At 42.9% G+C, this 14149-nt stretch overlaps 1 protein-coding gene across 1 annotated transcript in view; it reads right to left on the bottom strand.

Annotated features, from left to right (window-relative positions):
- EVC (EvC ciliary complex subunit 1) overlaps positions 1-14149 on the bottom strand; it is a 675738-nt gene that overhangs the window by 648664 nt on the left and 12925 nt on the right. The gene's annotated exons all lie outside the window — the stretch shown is intronic.

The following is a 14149-nucleotide window of genomic DNA, read 5'->3' as shown; positions in this document are numbered from 1 at the left end:
GATTATGGTGAGGTGTTCGATGTATATCTAACTTTATCTAACTATGCTTTTATTTTCAGGCTCTATGTATATCTAGGATTGCTGCTAATGTTTACTGTGATGTTTAGTTATTTCTTTCTTTTATCATCCTATTATCATGTAATAAAGAAACCCTAGAGCATATCATTTGTTGGTATTCCTTGTGAGGAAAGGTTGAGACCCCTTTTTTACCAAGTACTTACAGAGGGATGGGCGATTCCCCTCTAATGGGTAATTGTTGATACGGAAGGGAAAGTGCCTCCTATCAGGGATGTCTAAATTACATTGCTAAGAGGAGCATGCGCTGTGTACCCTCTTAGATTAGGAGGTGTTGTGAATTTCTGCGTACCCTCTTAGATTGGGAGGTGTTGTGACTTGTTGTTATTTGCGAGCTCCTCAGCAATGGTCCCTTATGTTGTCAGTGTTTATTCCTTTCTTGGGTAAGTATTGTGAAATGTGGTGTCTTTCTGTAACCTGAGAAAGGGTGTGGTAAGTAATGACCTGGTGACTGACAGAAGCACCAAAACATACAGAGAAACACGTCATTACAGGCCCCATCGGAGATGCGGACGTTTGAAGGAGTGGTCTCGATTGAGGATCGAAATATTACTGAGGATGAGCACTGCATGAGAAGACCCTGGTCTTTGCAGGCCGACGTGACTTTTCCGATTTGACCCTCCGGGTGGTGGCTGGTCTCGACGGGGGCTTTCTTTGGCGTATTTTGCAGTGACCATAAGGTCGACCAGAGAGGTGGGAGTTGGAGACTTCTGTTTGGTAAAGTTGCTGAAGCGGCACTCTTGATTTGCCTGGTTTGGTTTGGTTTTGTGGTTTGGTTTTGGTATTCATTCTTTGCAAAGACTGAAGGCAGGTAATGTGGAGATTTTTCTCCTTTTGGAATTTTTGTTTGGAGTAGTAATATTTTATATATACTTGTGAAAACATGCCTGTTCTCAGCACACTCCGTAAGTAGTGTTGCTGCTCTTGTGGTACCAAGAATTCTTTAGAACAAAGCCAGCCGTCTCCTCCAGAAGGGACGCCAAATAGAGAGATGTGTATTAAATATGGTATTTGTCCCATAATGTACTGTTCATTGTGAAATAAATACACAAAGAAAGAGTCCAATTTACAAAGGCCAGTGAATGGGTCATTTGATTTTAAGAAAGTTCAGAATGTAGAACAGTGTTTATTTAAAAGAAAGTAGGCAGGATATGTTTTATTGTATACGTATGTGGGATAAAGAAGTGCAAGAAAGAGCAAAGAGAGCAGAAGCTATAGCAGAGAAAGAGCAGCGGAAGACGATATATCAGAAAGGGGTGGAATTAAAAGTCAAATAAACGAAGGAAAGAATAGAAAAGGAAGATAGAGAACGTCAATTAGCGATAAATGGCCAATATCCTATTAGGCGCCCTATCTATCCACTACTTAATACGCCTCAGGATGATTGCATCCTATTAGAATGAGCCCCATCCCCGTATAAATTCCCCGCTCCTAGTGCCCCTGAGGGTGTTGCTTCTGATGAGGAAATCTTCTCATCCAATGATAAGGACAAAGATCAGCGATCCATACTACAGACTCGCTCTAATCTGTCTAGTGCAGATAAAGATAAATTGAAGGGCAGTGCTAGAGAGGAATCTTGTCGGAAGACTACATCAACGATCCTCACAACTACAGTTCAGGCTTGGGAAAATGCAAAACTGTTATATTTTTTAGAAAAGTTCTGTGGGGAGATATTATATAATTGTTAACATATCTCTGACTAATCAGGCCCAAATGATTTGAAGACAGATTTTAGGCAGTTAAGAGATGGGACTTACCCTTTCAAAAACATATCTGACACAATTAGACGAGCTGTTAAATTATGGGATGATACATTACAAATGCAAAAGGAAAAAGAATTCGCTAAAAAGCAGAAAGCAGGCGTTGAGATAACAGAATCTCAGACTGAGAAGACGGATATTCCGGTGGATGTGAATGATCCCAGCAGTAGTGAGTCTGCTATGAGACCAATGCGTGAAGCTGCATGCCTGTATGTTCCCCCGAAGGGTGCGGGAACAAATGATAAGACTTCCGATGATGAAAAGGGATATTTTATATATAATTGGGTCTACACTCCCTGGAGTAGAAGAGATGTTATGGCCCTTAAGGCTGTCTTGTCCTGACCACTGGAAAAATCCTACCACCTTCTATGAGGAGGTGGAAGGAGCCATTAGTTCTTGTACTATGACATTAGCAGATATTGATATGTTCTTTGGGTTTATACTGCCCCCTGACATGTGGAGAACAATACGTAAAATAAATGAAACTACGGCACTTGGTGATACCTGGGTGGAATTAGAAAGAATAGATCCGGACAGGGAACCTGCTCAGAAACCTCAATAGGCGATATTAGATCTCCCTAAAGCTATTGTGACTAAATTAAAAACCCTCATACCTCCCAAGAAAATAGATTGGACTACGTTAGCGTCCTGTAAACAGAAAAAGAATGAGACGGTTTCTGATTTCTTTTCAATGAAGATTTGAGGAGACATTCCATGATTTTAGCAGCCAGTCATTGGCCTATGATACGGGTAAGCATTTGTTTGTTGACAAATTTGTCGCTAATATGGTACAGCAAATAGCCAGTCACTTAAAGGCTAGCGAGAGTTGTTGGACCACATCTTCCCCAGTTTCCCTTTTGAACATGGCCCAATATTATGAGCGATAGGAACAGGAAGTGAAAAGCAGGGAGGATAAGAAGGTTAAGGACTTAAAGACAAAAGTTATGATGGTCCAAGTATATGGTCCACTATTTAGGTGAGGTGGAAGAGGCTGATGTGCAGTATATATACACCCGGAGCGCTCCCTCTTTCTTGAGCAAATTTGTCTCCTGATCAGTGTGCCTATTGTAAAGAGACTGGGCTTTGGCGTTCTGAGTGCCTTCTTTTGAGAGGTCAGCCGTATCAGCAAGGAAGGGGAAGAATGAGAGGACACCAAGGGAATTCAGGAAACAAAGCAGGTGCAGGAGCTCGTCCCAGGTGTGAGGCAGTTGAACAAGGATCAAATTACTCTAATAATTTTGATAGACAAAATCAATACTAAATGTCTAATTATTCTGCTGATGCACTTGCAGATTCCGATTATGCATAGGGATGCCTAGGATGGGGTAAGGGACCCTCTGAGGTGCCAGTAGATCAAATGGGTCCTTATTTCGACGCAAATATCTTGGGATCTACTGATCGGTTTCTGGTTGACACAGGGGCTACCCGTAGTGCTCGGTCTAAAAGATTGCTTCCTAGGGCTCACCTGTCCGGCACAGTGATAACATTGATAAGATTCAATGGAACACCTACACCTAGCCCGCTATTACAGCCACTTAAATTCAGACTTGACAAATTCACTGCAACATGTCCATTTTTGCTTTCTCCTAACACGCCGGACAACATTGTGGGTATCGATATGCTTAAATATTTTCATGCTACAATACATTGTTCTCCGGATGGTGTGTGTGTTATTTTGAATGACAATTATCCAATGGTTGAGAGATCCTGTCTTATCAATGACGATGCCTTTCTGGCGTCCCTACCTTGTACCTTGTACCTTGTGGGCTAGATCAGATACTGATGTGGGTCAAATGGTTAATCCCACCAGTGCAAATCCAAGTAAGGGAAGGTGTTTCATTGCCTCGACTGCCTCAATACAAAATATCTAGAGAAGGTGAAGAAGCATTAGCAAACATTGTCCAGGGTTTAATCAAAGTGGGGGTACTTGAAGAAGTCCCCTATAATACTTGCAATAGCCCTATCCTTCCTATTTCAAAAAACAATGACTCTAAAATGTACAGATTCATTATTGATTTGCGGGAAGTTAATAAAATTATAGTGCCCCAATATCCTATAGTTTCTGATATCACAACCCTCCTCACTATGGTTCCTCCCACTGCCACCATATTTTCGGTCATTGACTTGAAAAATGTGTTCTATTCAATTCCTGAAAGCCGCTATCTTTTTGGATTTACACAAAAAAATAGATCCTTCCATTTCTGTAGAGCTCCACAGGGATATACAGAGAGTCCCAGTATTTATAGTCAGGCTTTAAAGAGACAACTTGATTCCTTCCCGGTACCGAAAGGGGTGGCCATTATTCAGTATGCTGATGACATTCTATTAGCTGCTGACCTCCTGAGCAATGTGACAAAAGTTACATTGTTATTGCTATTGTTTCTTGCATCACATAATCACAAAGTCTCGCAAAAGAACTTGCAATATTGTAGACAGCAGGTTACCTATTTAGGTCACCTCCTGTCTATGGAGGGACGTGCACTCACACCAGATCGCATTCAGACCATTTTAGATACTCCTGTGCCCTGTACTCAAAAGCATATTGGTGCACTGATTGGCCTTACTACTTTTTGTAGGCAGTGGATCCCCAGTTTTTCGCACAATATTAAACCTTTGTTGGCCTTTTTGACTAAAGACACTCCGATGCCCCTCCCATGGACTGTTGAACATCAGAGTGCCTTCCAACAGTTAAATCAAGCCATTTGCTCAGCACTAGTATTAGGAACTCTAGACTACACTAAGACTTTCCCACTCTATGTACATGAGAGGGAAGGTTGTGCTCTCTCGGTGTTAACACAGATATTCAGTGATAATCAACGTCCTTGTGCATATTTCTCAGCTGTCCTTGAACCAGTTGCTCACGTGCTGCCTGGATGTTTCCGAGCGGTGGCAGCAACAGCTGTATCTATACGTCAGTGTGAAGGAATAGTTTTGTCACACAAACTGCTTGTGTTAGTACCCCATTCAGTTGATGCTTTGCTAAATCAAACGATAAACACAGCGTTTGACTAGTGCTCGCTTGACAGAATATGAATTGACACTTTTGTCCCCCCATATCACATTGAAAAGATGTTTGACACTAAATCCTGCTACACTACTACTATTTCCAGTTACTCAGCCTTTGTCGCAAGAACCACATGATTGTATATTTCTCACTGAAGAGCAAACAAAGGGTTGTGTTGACCTACAGCATACTCCTCTCTCTATTGTTGATGGGGAGTTATGGGTTGATGGGTCATGTTTGAAATTACCCGATGGCACTACATCTGCTGCCTATGCTATTATGATACTTCAGACAGTAGTTGAGACACCTCGCATCCCACAGAAGTCGGCCCAAGTGGCCAAACTGATTGCACTGATGAGGGAATATGAGCTTAGTACAGACTTACTTGTCAATATTTTCACTGACAGCCAGTATGCATTTGGGGTGGCACACAATTTTGGCTGCTTATGGAAAGAAAAGGGTTTCCTCACCTCACATGGGACACAAATTGTGCATGGAGAATTAGTGCATAATCTTCTTACTGCCCTAACATATCCTAAGAAAGTGGCAATTGTTAAGTGTAGAGCACACAAGCAAGTGACTGATGCCTTTGCGGCTCACACAGCCCGTGAGACCGCAATGCCGCGAAGCACCACATCTCTGTATATGGTTAAGTCACAAGCTGAACGTTGGCATGCTACCAGGCAGGAAGTGCTGGACATGCAACAATCTCCCTCTGCTGACGAACTAGACCAACGGTCTAAGGAGGGAACACTGGATGATGAGGGCTGCTGGAGGAATACAGATATACCAAATGTAGGTTACCCACAGCATACTTATAACTCTTGATTCACATGGGCCGTCACATGTTGGTGCATTCACAATGGCAAAACAACTCATGCGAGTTTGGGATCATCCTGATATTGCCGGCACTGCTAACAAGATAGTCCAGTCTTGTCTTGTCGCAGTCTTGTCTTGTCGGTCTCCCGTATAATAGTGGAAAGGGTACTCAAACTCCAACAGGAGGGTTTGCGACACCATCTGCACCTTTTGAGGTCCTGCAAATGGATTATATTCAGTTTGAGCGCTGTAATAATCTGAAATATGTCCTAGTAGTGGTTTGTGCCTTCAGTAAATGGGTGGAGGCGTATGCTACAAAGGATAATACATCTCTCACAACAGCAAAAGTTCTCTTAAAGGAGATCTTTTCCCCACTTTGGCATTTGTCGGGTCCTATGGAGCGACAATGGACCTCATTTCATTGGGCAAGTTGTAGAATATGTCATGAAATTGTTGGGGATTAAGCAGAAAGTTCATGCTGCTTTTCACCCACAGTCAGCAGGCCTGGTTGAGTGTTACAACTCCACCCTGAAACTGAAATTGGCTAAAATACAGGCTTCCACGTCTTTGAAATGGCCTGATGTACTGCCCCTAGCCTTGCTTTATATCAGATAGATACCACATACATGATTTGGCCTTACGCCACATGAGATTGAATATTTGAGGGGGTCCCTAAGCCTCTCCCTATACATGATGTTCCCCACATGTTGATGAGTGACTATTTGTCCCAGTTAACTGACAGCTTGTCTTCTATTTATCAGCAGGTGCGGGAAGCTCTTCCAGACAGGTCACAAGGTGATGGTCATGATCTGCTGCCTGGAGATTTTGTTGTTACAAAATCGTTTCAACTGTCAAGTTGCCTGGCACCTCGCTGGCGTGGCCCAGAGCAGGTCGTCCTTGCTACCAGAACTGCAGTCCGAGTGACCAACAGGAAGAACTTGGTCCATGCCAGCCACTGCCAAAAGATTCTGCATACCTTCGTGAGCCCTGCTGTGTTGACAGATCACCGCAACATTCTGATCACCGAGAGAGGACGAGCTGTGTCTCCTGAAGGCCCGGAGGAAGTCTTCCCGGACCACACAATCTAAATACCTACTTCGATACAGGAAGAGAGATACATCATCCCAAAAAGAGACTGTTTGAGCCACTGTCCGGAGTGGTTGAAGACTGACTACATAGGGGGGTAGCCTTTTAGTGACTACTCGTCTCAACGTTAGTGAAGAAACCCAACGCCTGCTTAGGGCATCATCTATTTTGTTGTTTATCGACAAGATGAACATGCCTGAGTAGAAGAAATAAAATGCTGCAAAGATCTGTAGCAGCTGCACAATGTTTATTACTGGATTGACTTTGACTGCTGTCATCATTGATGGGGTAATGTGGGTTGTGGCGGAAGTAACTGCGGCTCAAAACGTATTGCCTGCTACTAGTCCTGTCCCCACAGGACATTATTACTTCACTCTTGCCTATCATGAAAAGAAGCATTGAATCTCATATCTCAATAACATTTTCATACAAATGTTGCATCATACTCACAATGCTACGAATACTACCAACTGCTGGGTATGTGGAATGATGCCAGCCCATCAGAAGAAGGGAGGAATACCTCTCACTTCCCTGCCATTTTCACACAATGGCTCTTGTAGAGCCTGGTCCGCACTGTTGTGGGCCTCTGCTGTTAGTAATATTGCTCCACTGGATGTAGGAATACTTAATGCACAGTTAATCAAGGTTTGTTACCCTGATGATGAAGGCCTCCCACAAGCCAAAGGAACTATATGGAAAATGGAGGAGTATCACAAAGGAAATTCTCCGCAAGCTATGTTTTTCCCCAACACACAAATGGCCAAGGGTAATAGGCCTCCTGTCATTGCTGTTACTAGAGCCCAAGCAAATCTTTGTGTGAGCAGTTTTGGCAGTATCCCTATGGGAAAAAATGAGTGTACTACAGTATTGAATTTCACTGGAACTAACAATAGCAGTTTTCTATCCTCACATAACACTTATTTCATTTGTGGAAGTAAAGGTTACTATTATCTACCAATTGGATGGTCTGGAATATGCAATGTGTCCTTCCTGCTCCCCCTGTGTTCATAGCACCTGCATCTTATCTTAAAGATCAAAAATTGTTTAATGACATTTCCTTGAACCGATTCAAAATAACTATAAATAATGACGAAGTGGATCAAACTGACACTGCAGTACAACAATATGTTGACTTTAATTTGGGACTCTTTTTCTTTGTTGGTGCGGCCTTGAATAGTAGAAAAATAAGACGCTCGACCCGAGTTGTAGAGGCAGTGACTAATCAAACAGCAATGGCTCTTGGAAATATTACTGAAGAACTCCAAATTATGAGAATTGTGACTTTGCAAAATAGAATGGTTTTAGATGTAATATTAGCTGATCGTGGTGGAGCATGTCGCATTATTGGGAGTAGCTGTTGCGTATTTATCCCTGGCCACGCCACTTCTGTTTATGATGCCATTTCCAAACTGCATAAAATAGCCGAAAACTGAAAATCGCCCTTAAGAATAAACCAAGAAATCCCGCACTTATCAAAGCCTTGCGTTTAGAATACAAAACAGCCCTGGCATCCCGGAAAAAGATCATAAAAACGAACATTTGGGAGTCTTTGCTTGATCCTTCAACCTTGGGAAACAGCTCGAAGTTCTGGAGCATAATCAACAAGCCACTGTTTGACGACCCCAACGCTACCAGCCTCGGAACTGTTATACCCGAGAACGAATGGATCTCCCATTTCAGTTTAATTTTTGAGAGCGACGTCCCACAAACAACACAAATATCTAAATCTCCTGAAGGTGCACCATTGCACTTTACAGTCAAAGAAGTTGAAAAAGGGATCCGTGGTCTAACCAGCAACAAGGCCCCGGGCCCGGATGGCCTTCCCCCGGACTTATTCAAATCAAATATTCCCTTTTGGGCTCCAATTCTTACAGTGGTTGTTAATGCCGGGGCCGCAATTGGGGTTCCAAAGACCTGGGGAGCCTCCACCATCGTTCCTGTATACAAGAAGGGCGACAGAACCAAAGCAGCGTGTTACAGACCAATCTCCCTGATAAATTCAGTCACCAAAGTAGTGGGAGGGATCCTTTTAAACAGGTTGTCCACATGGGCCAAAAACAACAACATAATGGCACCCGCTCAATATGGCTTCAGACCAGGGCATTCAACAACAACCCAATGCCTGAATTTATATTTAATCAGTGGCAAGTATACCCTGGCCCGTAATGGAACATTATACATGGCCTTTATGGACCTTTCATCGGCCTTTGATTGCGTTGACAGAAGCAAACTTTGGGATGTCTTACTGAATATGGGAGTTGAAACTAATTTGATTAATTTTCTGGCCGACCTCCACAATGATACACGCGCAAATGTTCGTTACACCAAAGACTTGAAAGTAACCAGAGACTTTAAAATTAATCGGGGGGTTAGGCAGGGCTGTATTTTAGCACATTTTCTTTTTAATTTATATATAAAATGGTCTTGAGGAGCATCTCTTAACAATTGACACGGACTACCCTTATATAGGGAAAAAGGGCGTCCCTGTTCTGCTTTATGCAGATGATGCCGTTCTTATTTCCAGAACTGCATTTGGCCTTCAGAAATTATTAGATTCCTTTCTTCAATTTATGAATTTGCGGGGCCTGAGTATCAACAACTCTAAATCATTTGTTATGGAGGTAGGTTCTGGATCAAAAAAGTCCTACCCCTTCTCTATCAACGGGGAAAAAATACCAACAACGAAAACCTTCTCATACCTTGGAGTATTGTTTGACTCTAAACTCGCATGGGGACCCGCAATAAACAAAAAGAAAGATGAACTAATAAGGACCTTACTCCTCGCTGGATGGGATTGACAATTTTATGTAATGTATTTTTCTAATAATGTATTTTAAAGTATGTATTGTGTTTTAACATATCTTTTATGGCCTATATGGTCGAAATAAAGAATTTTTGGATTGGATTGGATAAGGACCAACGCTGGAATAATGGACTTTGGGCGAAAAATGGGCAACACACCAGTGGTCGCCCTGATGAAATTATATCAAGCCAAAAGTATTGCAGTCGCCTGTTATGGAAGCGAACTCTGGGGCTTTGCCCCTGTGGGAGTCCTTACAATTACTGAAAATAACTTTTTAAAACAGGTCCTGTGTCTTCCAAAATGTACTGCTAATTTCTCCACTCATGAGGAACTGGGCATGCCACATATAGGGGATAAGATCGCTGTAAACCCTTTGCTCTGTTGGCTTAAATGTTGGCTGAACGGTGAAATACCATTAACCCATAACATCCTCCTCGAAGCATTAACCTGGGACGGGAAATTTAAGATACCCTGGCTAAAATACATCAGAAACTGCCTTCAAGATCTGGGTAGGTTGGATCTCTTTTTAACACCTCAACAAGTATCCAAGCATGATGTATTATATGTTAAGGATACTTTCCTGCTGAACCGACAGCTTGTCAGGGAAGAAACTGAACTGAAGAAGGGTAGTGTTATGAGACATGTTCTAATCAAAACAAGTATACAAATTGAACCATACCTATCCTGGCCTATCTCCAGATATGAACGCTTCTTGTTGAGCAGATTTCGCCTTGGTTTATTCCACCTGATGCTAGCCGTACCGAGTGGAGCCCACAGAGGGATAGTGTTGCCATCTTGCGGCTGCGACAATAAGTCTCCGCAAGACATGGCACACTTTTTATTTATATGCTCATATTATGCGATACCGCGGAAAATGTTTTTAAAACCTTTGCTTAAGAAACTGAACTTTGTGCAAATAATGCCAGCACTACTACACCTTCAAATGCTGCACTGTGATTGCACTTTTTTTACATACAACTTTTTAAAAACAGCCCTGAAATTCAGAAAAAGCATGGAAGGCTAATTCCTAACTGAACTACATTACCCCCATAAATAAGTCTCTGATAAATCATATAAACACAATTGACCGTGATATCACATATTTTTCCATGATCATCTGTTTCTGACGTGTTGATTCTTTTAAACATGTTTTGTATATATATGCATTTTAATGTACTTTTATGACTGTACTTCATACAGTCGAATAAAGAAACTTTGAATTGAATTGAAATAGCCACTGAGATACATCAAGATCCAGGAACATGGACTTGGACTGGATGGCTCTGGAAATTATTTTCTGTATGGGGTCCGAAAGTATTGTCGGCCTTATTCATAATTAATGCAATTATCTTCTCTTGTTGTTTATGCATACAATGTGGACCAGTGCTCTGTTCCCTCTGTATTTCTACTTGTGTACCAATGTTCAAAATGCAAATGCCCGTTTCGCAATGGAACGAAAAATTTGTGAATTTATGTTAATAGTTATTCACAATGTTTATCATGCCCGTTAGAAGGGACAAGAAAATGTCTTAGCTTATGCTAAAAGGTTCGTCTGTGGAAACGTGTAATATTTTACATTAGCATAAGCAACAGCTATTTTGGCTGTGGCATCCATTTTGTTTCCTTCGTAATTCTTTCGTCCTCTGCTGTTCACCTTTTCACCCTGCTTGTGTCATCAACTTTAGTTGACCTCTTTCGACATGGCTCAGCAATGTACGTGCTGGTGGGTTTGTAGCTGCCGGTGCACCTGGTCTTAGAGGCTATCTATTGATCGTTTACTGCTGCCATAAGCATTCCTGCTCCCCCTCCCTATTTGCTGACCAAGTGGCCATCCATCTGCCCTTGTTTGCCGATAGCTATTTCTGTGTCTAAACTTAATCTTTCCATATGCTTGCGTTGCAGCAAAACTGTACATAAGGATGATGGTTTGCGAGTTCAGTGTACCTCTTCCTACAATACTTGAGAGTGTTGTGTGGACTAGTCCCGCTCATGAGTGATTAATAAACATATTGTTTTACTTCAACTCAAGTGCCGATCTCTTTTTGTTCGTCTTTGGACCTGTGGACGAGAGGGTGACCCTGGACCAGTGTGCTCACTTTTGGGTACATTTCCACAGTGTCTGAGTTGTGGGTCTATGAGGTTTGGAGCCACTCCTGCTGTGACAGACTGTTTATCAAAAGGAAGAGAGAGGAGTGGACACTTCAAAACAGGCAGAACCCCATCATAAAACTTCAAACACTTAATCCTAAATCACATGTGGTGTCTGGAAATAATCTATAAGAAGGGGAGTCTGGAACCCCAAAATGGTAATCTGCCAGGCAGCCAGACCGGCTGTGTGAGGAAGAGTGACTCTGCAAAACATCTGCTTGTGACCAAGACTGGCAGCCAAGGCCCAGGGTTTCCTGTCGGTTCAGGTGTTTTTACTCAGGGAAACCAAGACCCCATGCTCTAAAGCCTGGAGCACCAGCGCCTACCAAGACCAGTGTGCTCTGTGAGGAAGAAGCGTGAGTTAAACAGAGCGAGTTAAGTAGACTCCCTTTGCAAGGTGTGAGGAAAGAGCTGTTGCACCAATCAGGTCAATGCCCATGTGCAGGACAAAGTAGCTGACCCCCGTTTGCCAGGAAAGATCCATTGTTAATTGGGTGTGTGCTGCAGCACACCAATCAGTTTGGAGTGCATGCATATGTCCAAAGTAAGTGACCCAGGAACACTATTGTGCTTTAAGGGTTGTAGCCTTGTCCAGTAGGGGGTGGTGACCACATATACTAGGAGGGGCCACTGTGCAAGACTTCACGGTGCTGATCGGGAAGGAGCCCATGCATCGTTAGATATGGTGACCCCAAATGCCAGAGATGGTCACTGGAGGCACAAGAACTGCGAACTGATCTGGCACCATCTACTGGAGAAGTGAGGACGCCATGAGAGCAGCTGCGTACCAACACACAGACGAGGGACCCTAGACAGGATCATTGCAACCCCCACCAGGAGACAAACTGGACATTTACACCATAGGAAGAGCCACAGGGAGCCTTCAGTGAGTTCAGGAGCACGGGTTGCTGAGTGCAGCTGCCAGGCCACATGTGTCTGACTCACCTGGACTTGGCTGTAGCTGCCTCAAGTGCCCGCTGATGGGGCGCAATCAGAAATGGCAGATGATTTAACCTGATGATGGGTGTAAGAGTGATTTCGTTTCCTGTCAGCCCGAGGGGAACTTTCTGCTAAATTAGCGCTATAGTGCTGGAACACTATTTTCTTTAACTTAGAGTCAAAGTGGACTCATGAAACTCGGACTACTAGTGTGCCAAACCCTGGATGTTACCATTAGTGAGTGGGGAATAAACATGATCGCTAGACGAAAGAGAGAGTGGGACAGGGAGCTGCCAAAGAAGCACTAGCACTCCAACCTCAGAGGGGACTGTGTAATTGTTTATGAATGTCTTATTCTTCCTTTGTGTTAACTAACAGTAGAAAAAATTGCCCTCTTTTTTTAATCAAAGTGAGTATTTGGCTGGACAATTATTTATTGATGCTGCTTCACGCATGCTGAGTTGTGAACCTGTGTTCACTAACATGTACCTACCTCCCCCTGAGGGAGCCTTGGACTTCATGACACATGCCCAGAGTGTCAAGTGCAGAAGAGTTACTTGGCCCCCTTGCACAGAGTCCATACTAGGTTAGCCCAAGGACATCAGGAGTAAAAGGCCTCAACCCCCACGATTGGGCTCAGTAACCCCTACAGGCCCCATAGCAATCTGAAAGGTGTTCTGACACTGATCGACTTAATTTTACCCCCAGTCTTATACCTTAATGCATCATAGTAGAGGTGCGTCAATTATTCCAAAAGAAGAGCTGAGACCCTCAACACAAGCCTTGCCCCTACTATCAAATATAAAGTACCACTAACAAAGTCTCTTCTTTTCTTAGTGTAGACTTTAATATTCATGTGGTAAATGAATATACTGTTATTAAATCAAAGGAGAGAGAGAGGACTAGATAAGCTAGTCCGAATCCCCGTTATTATATGTCAAAAATCAAAAGAGGACTAGCTAAGTTACAAGAGAAAGGGACTCAATGGAGTACGTGTGTCGGCAAACCAGTAGGTTTTTTCAAAAAGCCCTCACCCACCAACCTAGTTGGTGGCATGCTTCATCATCGGGCCCACCACAGTGACACCTAATGTGTCCCGGGTGTGCTTCAACGCCAGATTACTGCGGAGCTGGTATACTTGCTGAGTGTGCAGTGTAGTGAGTGAGATGGTGAAAGTTAAAAAACCATACAGTAGGTCCCAGTACCCGAGGGTAAAACAATATTTTAATTTACTGGGCCCCTGTTGGTTATTTAAAAAGCCTGGCCTTTTTTAATTTGAAACATGCTTTCCTCAGGACCAAGTGAGTATATGTGAAAGGTGTAAATTAAATAAAATAAACTAAATTATAGTGGTTGTGTTATTTTTTCTCTATGTGTAGCACTCTCTAAGGTGCTGTATGGGTGAGAGGGGGATTCCCTCTCGCTTTGACAGTCTTTTTTCGGTACAAAGCTTCCTTGGGTCACCTGGCAGAGAAAAAGACCGGAATTGCCGGTCTGGTTCCTCCTTAGAGAGTG

The sequence above is a fragment of the Lissotriton helveticus genome, chromosome 2_2 (genome assembly GCF_964261635.1).
Source record: "Lissotriton helveticus chromosome 2_2, aLisHel1.1, whole genome shotgun sequence".
Taxonomy (NCBI): domain Eukaryota; kingdom Metazoa; phylum Chordata; class Amphibia; order Caudata; family Salamandridae; genus Lissotriton; species Lissotriton helveticus.
The sequence above is the reverse complement of the archived record's forward strand: the minus strand, read 5'-3'. Positions and strand labels throughout refer to the sequence as shown.